Source organism: Musca domestica, unplaced genomic scaffold (assembly GCF_030504385.1).
Source record: "Musca domestica strain aabys unplaced genomic scaffold, Musca_domestica.polishedcontigs.V.1.1 63, whole genome shotgun sequence".
In the NCBI taxonomy this organism is placed as follows: domain Eukaryota; kingdom Metazoa; phylum Arthropoda; class Insecta; order Diptera; family Muscidae; genus Musca; species Musca domestica.
Window position 1 is genome coordinate 2,446,230 of NW_026712370.1, and position 14,391 is coordinate 2,460,620.

Here is a 14,391-nt window from a genome sequence, read left to right on the forward strand (position 1 = left end):
TCATTTCTGGTGGCCAACCGAAGGTACACATTTTCAGCTGACCTCTTTGGCAAGTAAACACGATCATTTTGTTTGTTTACAAACTGCTGGACAACGAATGTTTTCTCATCGGAGAAAATCAAATTCGGCAGTTCACACTGTCGGCCAAGCGAAGCAACTCTTCAGCTCTTTTAAGTCTACTTTCTTTCTGTTGCGGTGTAAGTTCTTGCACTTTTTGGAATTTCAATGGCTGTATACCGAGCTCATTTTTCAATATTTGCCGAATGAAATATTGCGATATGTTCAGCTCACGAGCCATTTTTCGGCCACTGCAACGCGGGTTTCGATCAAGTCGCTTCTTTGCTTTTCGAACCATTTCTGCTGATGTTGCTGTTTTCTTCCGTCCACTTCCTTGACGTCGGGCAACGCTACCAGTATCAGTTGACGGCAATGAGCGATGGTAGGAGACACAAAAGATTTACTCACAGTTAAATGCTGGAGTGCTCTAACGGAAGCCACTTCTGGTTTTCCAGCCAAACATAAAGACACTATCACGCTTGAATTCCATCACGAATAACTTTTTTTTTTTGGAAAATTCCCACCAAAACTCTTTTATACGCTTGTAAACAATGTAATGAGCTGTCACTGGAATAATTTTAACAGCTGTCGGTCGAGTGGCTTAGAAATGATAGCAGTATGAAGTTGGTTGCAATTTTTTAACCCCATCGTGTATATGGGAGCTATATAAAAATCAGAACAGATATCGATAACATTTGAAAGAGGCATTTTCGAGCAGTATCTAATGCCCAGTGTTAAATATCATTTTTGTGGAGTGCATATTGCGCATGTGAGGGACTGTGACACCAAATCGGATAAACATATATATGAGAGCTATTGCTATATCTGAACCGATTTTCACTAAATTTTAATTACTTATTTCTCGGACTAATTTCATTCGGAATTGCCAAAATTCAATCCATTTGGGCTGATATTGGCCATTTGGTACTCAATTGACACGAAGTCGGTTGAATATATATGGAAGCTAAATTTGAACCGATTATCACTAATTTCAATTGGGTTCGTTCTTGGACCAAACAAATATTGTTTGGAAAATTTCATCTCAATCGGATAATAAATGCTACCTGCATTTTGTTCACAAAAATACATTGACAGAGGGACGAACTTTCATGCATAAGTCGACTCAGAAAGTGATTCTATGAAGATCATCAAAAGTAACTATGGCTCTATCTCGGTTCCTTCTCAATGCACACACACACGCATACATTATTATCGACAGCTTTACTTGTATTGGTATCTGGAGATTTGGGTGGCCATTTTACGCTCGAAATGAAGCGAGTAACCTTATTCTGCGACCAAAATGTTTGCGTGTCCAAGGCTTTAATACACCGTCCAGAAAATTATCGACAGCTTTACTTGTAATATCCAAAGTCATTTCTTTGCTGAGTTATTATGTTTCTTTATTCACCATATTTTTTTCTCTTTACAGATTCAAAAAAAAAAGAAAAAACTTCAAACGTACCGGTAAGTTTAGTTTTCTTGGAGAAACATCATAATTTAATTGTAAAACATATTAACCTTAAACCAACCACCCTAAGGACATATCCACTTCCGTAGAGTTTTCTTCATGGCATTACGAGTAAATATTATATGGGTTTTATCTTGTTACAAAAATATAAAAAATGTAATATATTTTACCATCATAAACATATTTTCAACAAATTTATAAAGTTCAGCTAAAGTTTTTACATTGTATTTTATCTCGCTTGGGATGCTGTTTGTTGCCGTTGGCATTAAAATGTAAAAAAAAACCATAAGCATAACTTAAAGAGTGTTATGACTTTAGGGTACATTATCTAGTTTATGATTTTTTCATTTTTTATTTTGTTGAATTCGAAGTATCAACATTGATACTTCACAATTCTTAACATATGTAATAACAAAAAAAACTTGAAAAACAGAAAAAAAGTAAGAAGATAACTTCGAATAAGCCTAGAGCTATAATATCATAAACATATGAACAGTTTATATTTCAAATGCAGGAAGTTGTTTTAAATGAAAAAATTCAGCGTCGTCATATATAAAATGAATGTTTAGGATGCTCTCTTGCGAACTTGATATTCTTTGGGAAAGGTCTTTTTTTTTTTTTTTTTTGAAAAAAAAAAGGCTTAAGACAAATAATTATTTACATCCTGGGAAGTTTAAGGTTTTAATTCTTAAACCCATTAACAAATATTTTAGAGCAACACAAATCAAATGAAAAAGTATCACTTGGCTTACCGACTTGCAAGGCATAGTTTGTTTTATATTCAGAAAACAAACGACAGGGAGGGGAAAAATAGTGGATTTTTAATTAATTCATAAGGTTTCCCAGCAAAGGTCCCTGAACAATTCTTTAAAAAATATTGATTTTCCAACAGAGATAGGGACCTTGAATAGATCATCGATAGCTTGGAAATCTTTAACAACAATTCTATGCACCTCCGATAAGATCTCTTGAAAACGTCCATCGTGTCAGGGCCCATATCAAATTAAAAAAAAAATTTTTCTTCGAAGGGCCTTGTAAAGCTTATTTTAAAAGAATCCACGATTTTCCTTCAGAAAGATTTTGTTAAGTATATTCTAAAAATTCATAATTTATATCTGCAATGATTTTTCAAACTTTTGTATGCCAGGTAGGGAACATATATCTTAAAAATGTTCGCACCCAAACTGAGTTAGTTACAAATATGCGTAATATTTGAAGTAAAATTTAAATTCGGTCGTAGACTACGTTAGCTTTTATATTCGGTGAAAAACCTGTAACCAACTTCAGACTGCTGTCTTTTCTAAGCGTAGCCCGACGTCAAGGTAGTGGACTTGATCGAAACCCGCCTCGCAGTATCCGAAAAATGGCTCGGAAGCTGAACATATCGTAATATTCCATTCGGCAAAAATATTGAAAAATGAGATCGGGGTAAAGCCATTGAAATTCCAAAAAGTGCAAGACCATACACCGCAACAGAAAGAAAATAGACTCAAAAGAGCTAATGAATTGCTTCGCTTGGTCTAAAGTGGTGAACTGCTGAATTTGGTTTTCTCCGATGAGAAAACATTCGTTGACCAGCAGTTTGTAAACAAATAAAATGATCTAGATTACTTGTCAAAGAGGACTCAGCATTTTCGAACTCAGCACGCGGTTACAAAATGAGGTTCCTCGATTCATTTCCAGGGCACAGCGGCCACCAAAACCAACGGATACCAATGCGTTGGTTTATTGTGTATGGAGTATTTTGGAGAAAGAAAAATACCAAAGTGTCGATCACCTCAAGCAAGCTCTTCGACGGGAACGGGCCAAAATACCACAGAACAACAATCTAGCAGCATGTGACGTTTTCATTGGCCGTTTTCAAATTTATACTTATTCTAAAATGTGATGCTATTTCCGGCATTTGTTGATTTCAATCAATAAAATTTAAAAAATGTGGCGTTTGACTTTATTGCAGTTTTTTTATCTCACCCTGTATGAAAGCCTGAACCGATCTCGATAAAATTTGGCACAATTGTTTTCGATCCGTATCTGATTTCCGGTATCAAATATCATTGTTGTGAAGTGTATATTACGCATGTGAGAGATTTTAGCATCAAATCTGAACCGTTTTTCACCAAATTTTAATTACTTACTTCTAGACTGAATTCGATGGTATGTGCCACAATTCACTCTATTTGGGCTGACGTTAGCAATTTGGTGCGCAATAAACCTGAAATCGGAATAAGGATATATATATGGGAGCTATATCCAAATCTGAACCAATCTTGGCACCAGATATCAAATACACTTATTTCAGAGCTGTATCTGATATCTGGTACAAAAGATCAATGTTGTGGGCTGCATATAACACATGAGAGAGACATAAAACCCCAAATCGGCTGAAACCTGTATATGGAACCTATAGCTTTATCTGATCCAAATTTGATGTACTTGCTTCTTTACAGAATTCGGTCGGATGTGCCAAAATTCGAATCATTTAAACTGATAGTGGCCATTTGGTGCACAATTAACCCAAAATCGGCTGAAAATATATATGCAACAAATGCAAACAGACATAATACCCTTACCACTATGTGGTGTAGAGTATAAACATTTCTTCGAAGGACGTTGACAATTTTTTTGTTAAAGAATCGAAGATTTTCCGTCAGAAAGATGTTAAGTAAATTTTAAAAAAATATAATTTATAACAGCCGGGAAATGTTGGTAAGGAGGGTATATTTATATACATTGTCATTCCGTTTGTAACATCCCCAAATATTCGTCGTAGACCTCATAAAGTAGGTATATATGTTTATAATTAGAATAAAATTCTAAGTCGATCTAACGATGTCCATCTGTCTGTTGAAATAACGATACAGCCCACATTATTTCATGTGGAGCGTCAAAATTTAGCAGAACAATTTGTATTGTGTCTAGAATGGTTGGTATTGAAAATGAGTTACTCGTATATCGGCCCACGTTTTGGTATAGACCCCCACATATCAGTACCTCCCGATATTCGGTATTTTCATGATTTTTACCAAATTTTATCACGGATTTGTCTCAAAATTGGCATTTGGTGGTCATAATGGGTTCTTTCTCCGGTGACGAAAATTTGTATGTATAGGTCCACGTTTCGGTATAGCCATCATAAAACGGTACCTCCATATATTCGGTATTTTGACGATTTTTGCCACATTTTTTCACGGATTTGTCTAAAAGTGGTATTTGTGGGTCGTAATGGATTATAGTTCGTATGGTGAAACATTGTATGCATAGATAGCTCCCAAATAACGGTACCTCCCGATATTCGGTGTTTTAATGATTTCTGCCACATTTTTTAACGGATTTATTCCGAAATTATATGTTGGTCATAATGTCTGCCTGCGCACAAGCCTTGTCGATTGGAATGGGCCCAAAGACGCCCAAAGGTCCGTCGAATATGGGCAACCCTGTATGTGTAGACCACGTTTCGGTGTATCCATCATATAACGGTTCCTCCCGATATTCAGTATTTTGACGATTTTTGCCACATTTTTTACGGATTTTTCTAAAATTGGTATTTGTGGGTCGTAATGGATTCTAGCTCGTATGGCGAATAATGGGTTCTACCTCCGGTGTATGTATAGGTCTAGGTTTTGGGATAGCCTCCATATAACGGTACCTGCCGATATTCGATATTTTCATGATTTTTGCTACATTTTTCCACGAATTTTTCTAAAAATTGGTATTAGTAGTTCATAATGGTTTTTAGCTCTGTGGCAGAATATTGAATATTTAGTTCCACGCACATAATTGTTTCAAATTTGGTATTTAAGAAGATTTGATTAATTGTCCATAGAGGTTCCCGTTTTTCACTTTTAGTTATTTTGATAAGTTTAACTGCATTATTCAAACGGTCTTACTGGTATATGAAGTTTAAAGTGAAACGCGATTGAATTCAGATACTTTTATATAAAAATGTTTCCTTTACCCTAAGGTGGAGGGTATTAAAATTTCGGCCGGCCGAACTTAATGATTTTTTACTTGTTTTAATTTAAGATTTATATATGAAGTTCCAATACTATTTAAAGATGTGTTAGGGTACACGAAATTTTAAAAATCATGTTGCGGTTACGATTATAAGATGTGAGAAGTTTCATTAAATCGAATTGTTTCTTTAATGTCCACTACCAAATTTACTGAAAATGTTAACATATGCAAAGCTTACACTTTTTTCGTTCTCACATTTTTTTCGCATAGCTTTTTTAAGACCTTTTCCTCTGTGGAAAAGTTATCAAGACAATTATCCACTGCATACACCGAACCACACACACACCAAACTACATACATTTTATTTTTTATATCCGGAAAATGATTTTCGTTTTCCAATTCTCGTGTGAGTAATTCCTTTGCGCCACATGTGTCAACATTTTTTCCCTAAAATGTCAATAAGGATAAAAATAACTCGTAATGACATATTATATGGCCTATATATGGAATGGCCATCCATTCATCATTGTCATCGAAAGGCTAAAGGCCTAATAGTCAACAAGTGTATGGCATCTTGGACAAAAAATGACACGAAGATTCCTATGTTTATTCAAATGATGAATGGGTATAAAGGTTTATTCATTGACATTCAAAAAAAAAATATATTTTAAACAAATAAAGGAAAATGTCAAATAACGTTTTTTGAGAAAGATTCAAGCAATGGCTTTTTTAGTTCTTTGTATTTTAAGGTAATCTTATATTTTCATTTCATTTCTAAAAAAAATATTTTTATAAACTGTAGCAACTTCTTGCTTCCATGGGGGCCCATAAAATAGTTTATATTTTAGTTTTCACAACAAAACATCCAAAGTTATTTCTTCTGCCGAGAATTTGTTTTTCAATAACTTTTCAGCAGATAAAAGTTGAGAGACAAACGGCAAATGCCTTACGGACGGCAGTTCCTGTTAAGAAATGTAAACGAGTAGCATTAAAAAAATTGGGAAAATAAACTAAATACTCATCAAAAGTTTTCATTTCATTTAGTTTAACCGGATATTAAATAGCCTATGGCAATGTTGGCTGTTTCTTATTTTAGTTTTTTTTTATAACAAAGCAATATTGTGAATTTCTGATAGCAAGGTTGTGCTAAATAATTTAAATTTTGTCCATATTTACAGAAATAACTCTCAAGGCAAAAAATAGAATAAATGCGCATCGTTGTTTAAGTTTACGGCGCGAAGTAACACTAGTAGAGGCGAACAATTTTCCAAAATTTGCATATTAAGATTTCTTAAAATACTTACATTCAAAGTAATTAGTGTCGACTAACAATACTAGACTTTCCTTCCAACCTTTAACCCCATAAAGGACAAGCTTTTTTTCAAAAAAAAAAATAATAATAATAATAAATAAATAAATAAAAAAATCACAATAAACAGTAATAAATATGGTCAAAACTATACCCGAAATCTTTTGGGATTTAATCTACAAACGAGTATTTTCTTATCTACTTAACTTTTTCCACAACCCAAACTTTACAATGAAATTATAAGAAAAATTGGGCACGAAAAGTACTAAAATGGTTCTAAAATTGAATACTTTATATCGATAAACGGAATGAGCTAGAATCCTGAAATTTGGAATGAGAGTCACTGACGGAGTGCAGTACACAGGATGAGATGAAAAAACTGCAACCAACTTCAGACTGCTGTCATTTCTAAGCCAATCGTCCGACAGCTGGTAAAATTATTCCAGTGACAACTCATTATATTGTTTACAAGAGTACAAAGCATTTTGATGAGAATTTTCCAGAAAAAAACGTTATTCATCATTGAATTCAAGCGAGATAGTGTGATTTCTTTATATTTGGCTGGAAAACCACAAGTGGCTATCGTTAGAGCACTCCAGCATTTAAATGTGAATAAATCTTTTGTGTCGCGTACTATCACTCGTTACCGTGATACTGTTAGCGTAGCCTGACGTCAAGGAAGTGGACGGAGGAAAACAGCAACATCAGCAGAAATAGTTTGAAAAGTAAAGAAGAGACTTGATCGAAAAATGGCTCGTGAGCTGAACATATCGCAATATTCCATTCGGCAAATATTGAAAAATGAGCTCGGGGTAAAGCCATTGAAATTCCAAAAAGTGCAAGAACTTACACCGCAATAGAAAGAAAAGAGTTAAAGAGTTGCTTCGCTTGGCCACAAGAGGTGAACTGCCGAATCTGGTTTTCTCCGATGAGAAAACATTCGTTACCCAGCAGTTTGTAAACAAATAAATGATCGTGTTTACTTGCCAAAGAGGTCAGCTGAAAATGTGAAAGTTCCATTGGCCACCAGAACTCAAGCGCCGGGCATTATGATGGTTTGGGCCGCCATAACAACCGATGGTCGCTCTACGCTCGTAGAGCATTAAGGAAGTGGACGGAAGAAAACAGCAACATCAGCAGAAATGGTTCGAAAAGAAAGCGAAGAAAAGAAATAGAAGCGATTTGATCGAAACCCGCGTCGCAGTGGCCGAAAAATGGCTCGTGAGCTGAACATATCGCAATAATCCATTCGGCAAATATTGAAAAATGAGCTCGGGGTAAAGACATTGAAATTCCAAAAAGTGCAAGTTAAACCGCAACAGAAAGAAAATAGACTCAAAAGAGCTAAAGAGTTGCTTCGTGGAAAGTTGGCCGACAGTGGTGAACTCCTGAATTTGGTTTTCTCCGTTAGAGAACATTCGTTGTCAAGCAGTTTGTAAACAAACAAAATAATCTATTTTACTTGCCAAAGAGGTCAGCTGAAAATGAACTCAGAACTCAAGCGCGGGTCATGGTGATGGTGTGGGCAGCCATAACAGCCGATGGTCGCTCTCTGCCGAATATTATCGCGAAAATACTCTGGAGGGTGTATTAAAGCCTTGGGCACGCAAACATTTGAGCCGCAGTCCTTGGACATTCCAAGAGGACTCATCACGCGCCGCCCAGGAATGGTTACAAAATGAGGTTCCTCGTTTCATTTCCAGCGCACAATGGCCACCAAAATCTCCGGATACCAATCCGTTGGACTATTGTGTCTGGAGTATTTTGGAAAGCAAGGTTGGCACTAAAAAATACCAAAGTGTCGATCACCTCAAGCAAGGATGAGGTGGATGAGGATCACCTCAAGCAAGCGCTTCGGGCAGCAGGTGACGATTTCATTGGCCGTTTGAAGGCCATGATTCGTGCCAAAGTTGACTAATTCGAACAAATCTTCGCTTATTCTAAAATTTGAAGCTATTTCCGACATTTTTTGCTTTCATCCAATAAAATTAAAAAAGTGTAAAAACTATGGCAAAATCTCCGGATACCAATCCGTTGGACTATTGTGTCTGGAGTATTTTGGAAAGCAAGGTTGGCACTAAAAAATACCAAAGTGTCGATCACCTCAAGCAAGGATGAGGTGGATGAGGATCACCTCAAGCAAGCGCTTCGGGCAGCAGGTGACGATTTCATTGGCCGTTTGAAGGCCATGATTCGTGCCAAAGTTGACTAATTCGAACAAATCTTCGCTTATTCTAAAATTTGAAGCTATTTCCGACATTTTTTGCTTTCATCCAATAAAATTAAAAAAGTGTAAAAACTATGGCATTTGACTTTGTTGCGGTTTTTTTACCTCACCCTGTATTTAGGATTTTACGTCTTTTGGGAGGATAGAAGTATTTTATGACAAATAATTTTGTAGGATATTTTTACTTACTGAGATACCATTTAAAGGGAGTTTTAACCTTATTTTCAATAAAGGACCATAAAGACCCCTTTGTCCACTTCCATGAGGGTTACAACTAAACATTAGGGTCGACCAATATAATCCTCCAATCCTTTTTTGGTCTGCAATACTGCCAAAATGAACGGATTCCAAAGAATCTTTTCCGAAAATTTCAAAAATGTTGGGGGTGTATTTCATTTTAGCTCTACTTTCATAATCTTTATACCATACACCACAAGGTGGTCAGGGTATTATGTCTTTGTGCATTTGTTTGTAACAGGCAAAAGGAAACAAGAAAGACCCATAGATCCTTTTGATAATCTGCATAGAATCACTTTCTGAGTTGATTTATGCATGTCAGTGCGTCCGTCTGTCCATGTATTCTTGTGAACAAAATGCAGATCGCATTTATTATCCGATTGAAATGAAATTTCCCAAGGATGAACCCTATTGAAATTGGAGATAATCGGTAAAAATTTAGATATAGCTCCCATATATATCTTCGTCCGATTTCCTTTTTTTGTGCACCAAACGTGTAATATCAGCCCGAATAGTATGGAATTTTGCACATACAACCAAATTAGGCTTGAAAATAAGTATGCCAAATTTGATCGAAATCGCTTCAGATATAGCTATAGCTCCCATATATATTGTTCATCCGATTTGTTATTGTTGTCCTCCGCAGCCGTAATATACACTCTGTAACAACAATATTTGGGGAAATGTATCAAATGCATCTCAGAAATAACTTTGCTAAATTTTATCGAGATCGGTTCAGATTTGGATATAGCTCCCATATATATCTTTATCTGATTTCAAATTAATTTTGCACCAAATGGGCAATACAAGTTCAAATTTAAAAGATACAAATGCTTCGGCATATTTAGTCCTTTGAACTTTAAATTATAATTATAATCATAGGGTGTATGATTGAATTCTCCCATAAAAACTTTTAATTGTTATGTGGAGCTCAACTAAATTAGCAAAATGGTGTAGGGTATCATAAAATCGGCCCCGCCCGGCTTGAGGACTTTCTTTACTGTTTTTTTTTTTCTGTAATTGGTAAACAAAATGAATTTTGTCGGAAAGTGCAATCTACTGGGGATTTCCATAAGTTTTGAAAATATTGTTACTATTGACTCCGATCAACAGAGGTAGTACCTTTTTTTATTACACTATCTAAACTTATTATTGGCAAATTACCTCCCTTATACGAAATTCTTTTACAAAGAGGTATTTATCAATTATTTCATTTATTACGTTTCTTTTTACCATATTAAAACACATAAAAGTTTCCAAAACATATCTAAACCAGACATTTCTCAAAACTAAAACAAAAATCAATATTAATGCTGTTTGCCGAATATTTTAGCCGCTCATTAAAAATAACTCCATTAAATAAACAACATTAAATTTCTGTGGTTTTACTTTGGCTTGCAAAACATTTGGATAAAAAATAAAAAACAAAATGTTTTCTCCAATTTCCTTTAACCTTGCCAACTAAATAAAAATAGAAAACGAAATGGAAAACACAATTCAACTCTTACTTTTTTTTGAAAATGGCAACGACGGAAAGTAAATAGCAAACAAGAAGCCTAAAGCTATGTTCGGTCGTCCCTTTGGCTTTCATAATAGGATGATTTCGTTTTGCTGAGGGGAACAAAAAACAGTGGGAAAAGTAGCACTACCCCAAGGCCAAAACAAAACAAAAAAGCCGATAAAAACAAAACCAAAAAGAAAAATAATTGCAAAAGTTCAGTACTTTTTAGAATAACAGCAACAACAACAACGACAAGATTATGTGAATGAAAGCAAATAATGAGCATTTCTTGAGTAAAGGGGGGAAGGGGCGTTGTCGTTCCCTAGTCTGGTTGCTTATAAGCCATCTGTAATTGCAAAGCAACAAAAATATATCCTTTTGTAAATGTGGCGTGAAATAACAGCGAAGGATAACACAAAACAAAAATATGCTCACCCCTCCCCCATGATTGAATACCTAAGGCTTTCATTAAGCAAAGAAATGCCCTAAAGCTAAATTAAGTTTTCATTGCAAGGATTTATTGCCCCTCGTTATGAAACTGTTAAAATGCCGCATTTAAAAAGTTTTGAAAGCGCTTGAAATTATTATTTAGGCAAAATAATAATCGGGGCAATATAAAAATAACAACCCAGACTAAGTAGAGAATACTTTCGCGGAAACCGAAAGAGATTTTGCTATACACACTGTCTGCTTCGAAAGTTAAACGTCGTGGAAAATTGTTTCAGGGCATTATGTTTTTCTGAAAAATCTTAGATTGTCTTTCAGACTACCAATCATGGGCCGACATTAAAATTTCTTGCGAAATAGGAATCCTTCTTTAGATCTAGGCGTATTACCATTCCATGGATGACATATTAGCTTTGTCATTAAGTTTGTAACTCCTCGACATATTCATAATAGACCCTACAAAGTTTATAAAAGGTGAGATAAAAAAAAAACTGCCACAAAGTCAAAAGCCATAATTTTTACGTTTTATTAAAAAACAAGTAAAAAAACATTAACATCGGCCGGGCCAAACTTTTAATACCCTCCACCTTAGGGTAATAGAAACATTCGAAGAAATGTGGCCAACACCATTAAAATGCCGAATATGGGGAGGTACCGTTATATGGGGGCTATACCAAATCATGGACCTACACATGAAATGTTTCGCCAACGGAGCTAGAACCCATTATGATCTACAACTACCAATTTTCAGATAAATTCTTAAAAAAATGTGTCTAAAATCATCAAAATACCGAATATTGGGAGGTACCGTTATATGGGGACTATACCAAAACGTGGACCTATAATTACAATGTTTCGCCACACGAGCTAGGACCCCTTATGACCAACAAATACCAATTCTCAAACAAATCCGTAAAAAAATGTGGCATAAATCATCAAAATACCGAATACCAGGAGGTACCGTTATATGGGGGCTATACCAAATCATGGACCCATACATGCAATGTTTCGCCACCGGAGCTGGAACCCATTATGACCAACAAATACCAATTTTTAGGCAAATCCGTGAAAAAAATGTGGCAAAAAAATTAAAATACCGAATATCGGGAGGTACCGTTATATGGGGACTATACCAAAACGTGGACCGATATATCTCATTTTCAATACCAACCATCCTAGACACAATATAAATTGCCCTGCTAAATTTTGGCGCTCTACGTCAAATAATGTGGGCTGTATCGTGATTTCAACAGACAGGCAGACGGACAGACAGACGGACATCGTTAAATCGACTTACAATTTTATGCTGATTATGAATATATACACCTTATGGGGCCTACGACGAATATTTAAGGATGTTACAAACGGAATGACAAAGTTAATATACCATCCTTTCCAAGGTGGAGGGTATAAATATTATTAAATGAAAGCAAAAAATGTCGGAAATAACATCAAATGTTAGAATAGGTTTAGATTTGTTCGAATTGGTAACCTTTGGCACGAATTATGGCCTTCATATTGCCAATGAAAGCGTCACACGCTGCCCGAATGTTGCTATTCGGTGTTTTGGCCCATTCCCGGCGAAGCGCTTCCTTGAGGTGATCGACACTTTTTTAGTGCCAAACTTGCTTACCAAAATACTCCAAACACAATAGTGCAACAGATTGGTATCCGTCGATTTTGGTTGCCATTGTGCGCTGGAAATGAAGCGAGGAACCTCATATTATAACCATTCTTGGATGGCGCGTGCTAAGTGCGATGGTGATGAGTCCTGTTGGAATGTCCAAGGTCTGTGGCCAAAATGTTTGCGTTGATGTTTGCCCAAGGCTTTAATACATCCTCCAGAATATTTTGGCGATAATATTCGACATTTATTTAGATGCCACGGTCGTTTAATACGAGCTGAGAGTGACCATCGGCTGTTATGGCTACCCACACCATCACCATGGCCGACGCTTGAGTTCTGGTGGCCAACCGAAGGTGCACATTATCAGCTGACCTCTTTGGCAAACAAACACGATCATTATACCCTCAGCAATGTGGCTACAGAGGGTATATATCATTTGATACGGTCAAAACGTGCCCAGTCGAAATAATGGTTTTAGACCCTAGGTCTCTTTGGACCAAATCCGTTTCAGAACATTTGGAGTCGATCTACCGATGTCCGTCCGTCAGTCCGTCCTTAGGTCCGTCTGTCTGTCTGGCTGGCTGGTGCGCACGATAACTCTCGAAGGGAGTATCCGATTTGATTCAAATTTGGTACATCGTAATATTTTTGTCAAACTTAGATCGAGTTCGGAGATGAGCAATATCGGCCCATTCCTTCTGGTACCTCCCACACAAAATGCCAAAATTTCCAAAGAAAATAATCCGATTTTGCTCGAACTTTGCGAATCCTCATATTTTCATCAATTCTAGGTCATTTGCGAAAATGGACAATATCGGTCCACTCCATCGGGGACCTCCCCCACAAAGGGTCAAATATTTGAATAAATGAAGCTCTTATAAAATGTGATGTAAGACTCCGATAGTCTTCAAATTCCATACATCCCAATAATTTTATTTGTCCAAGGTCTGGTGCAAAAACGGAATGTATCGGTCCACTCCTTCAAAAAATATTTTTTGCACAAAAAGAGAAACGATTAGCCGATTTTGTTCTAACTTTGCAAATCCTAATATTTGCGTCAATGCTAGGTCGGGTGCGAAAATGGACAGTATCGGTCCACTCCATCAAGTACCTCCCTCACAAAGGGTCAACATTTTGAATAATTATAACTCTTAAATAATGTGATGTAAGGATCCGAACATCTTCAAATTTCACACATTTCAATATTTTTATAAACCTAAGATCTGGTATTAACATGGGATGTATCGGACCACTCCTTCTGGTACATTCCCCACAAAGTGTCGAAATTTTGAATACCCATGAAGCTCATAAAACGCCAAATTAACATCAGATTCCATTTAGACTTGGCACATCTCAATATTTCTATCAACGCAAGATCTGTTATAAAGGTGGTATAGATTGAACCATTTCTTCTCCCCCATACATAGGGTTCAAGATTTTGAAAAACAAAACACTCAAATAAAGCGAAATAAATATCCAACTCTCTTCAAATTTCACACACACAAATATTTTTGCCAACACAAAATCTGTCGTGAAGTAGATATATATTTACCAACCCCTTCTG

General features: G+C 36.1%; 1 protein-coding gene across 1 annotated transcript in view; it reads left to right on the forward strand.

The window, feature by feature from the left end:
* Positions 1-1,481: 1,481 nt before the first annotated feature.
* LOC101894927 (tachykinin-like peptides receptor 99D) overlaps positions 1,482-14,391 on the forward strand; it is a 191,810-nt gene continuing 178,900 nt past the window's right edge. Inside the window, exon 1 of the mRNA XM_059129644.1 lies at positions 1,482-1,521. The gene's annotated coding sequence lies outside the window, so the exon portion shown is untranslated. The remainder of the gene's footprint in view (positions 1,522-14,391) is intronic.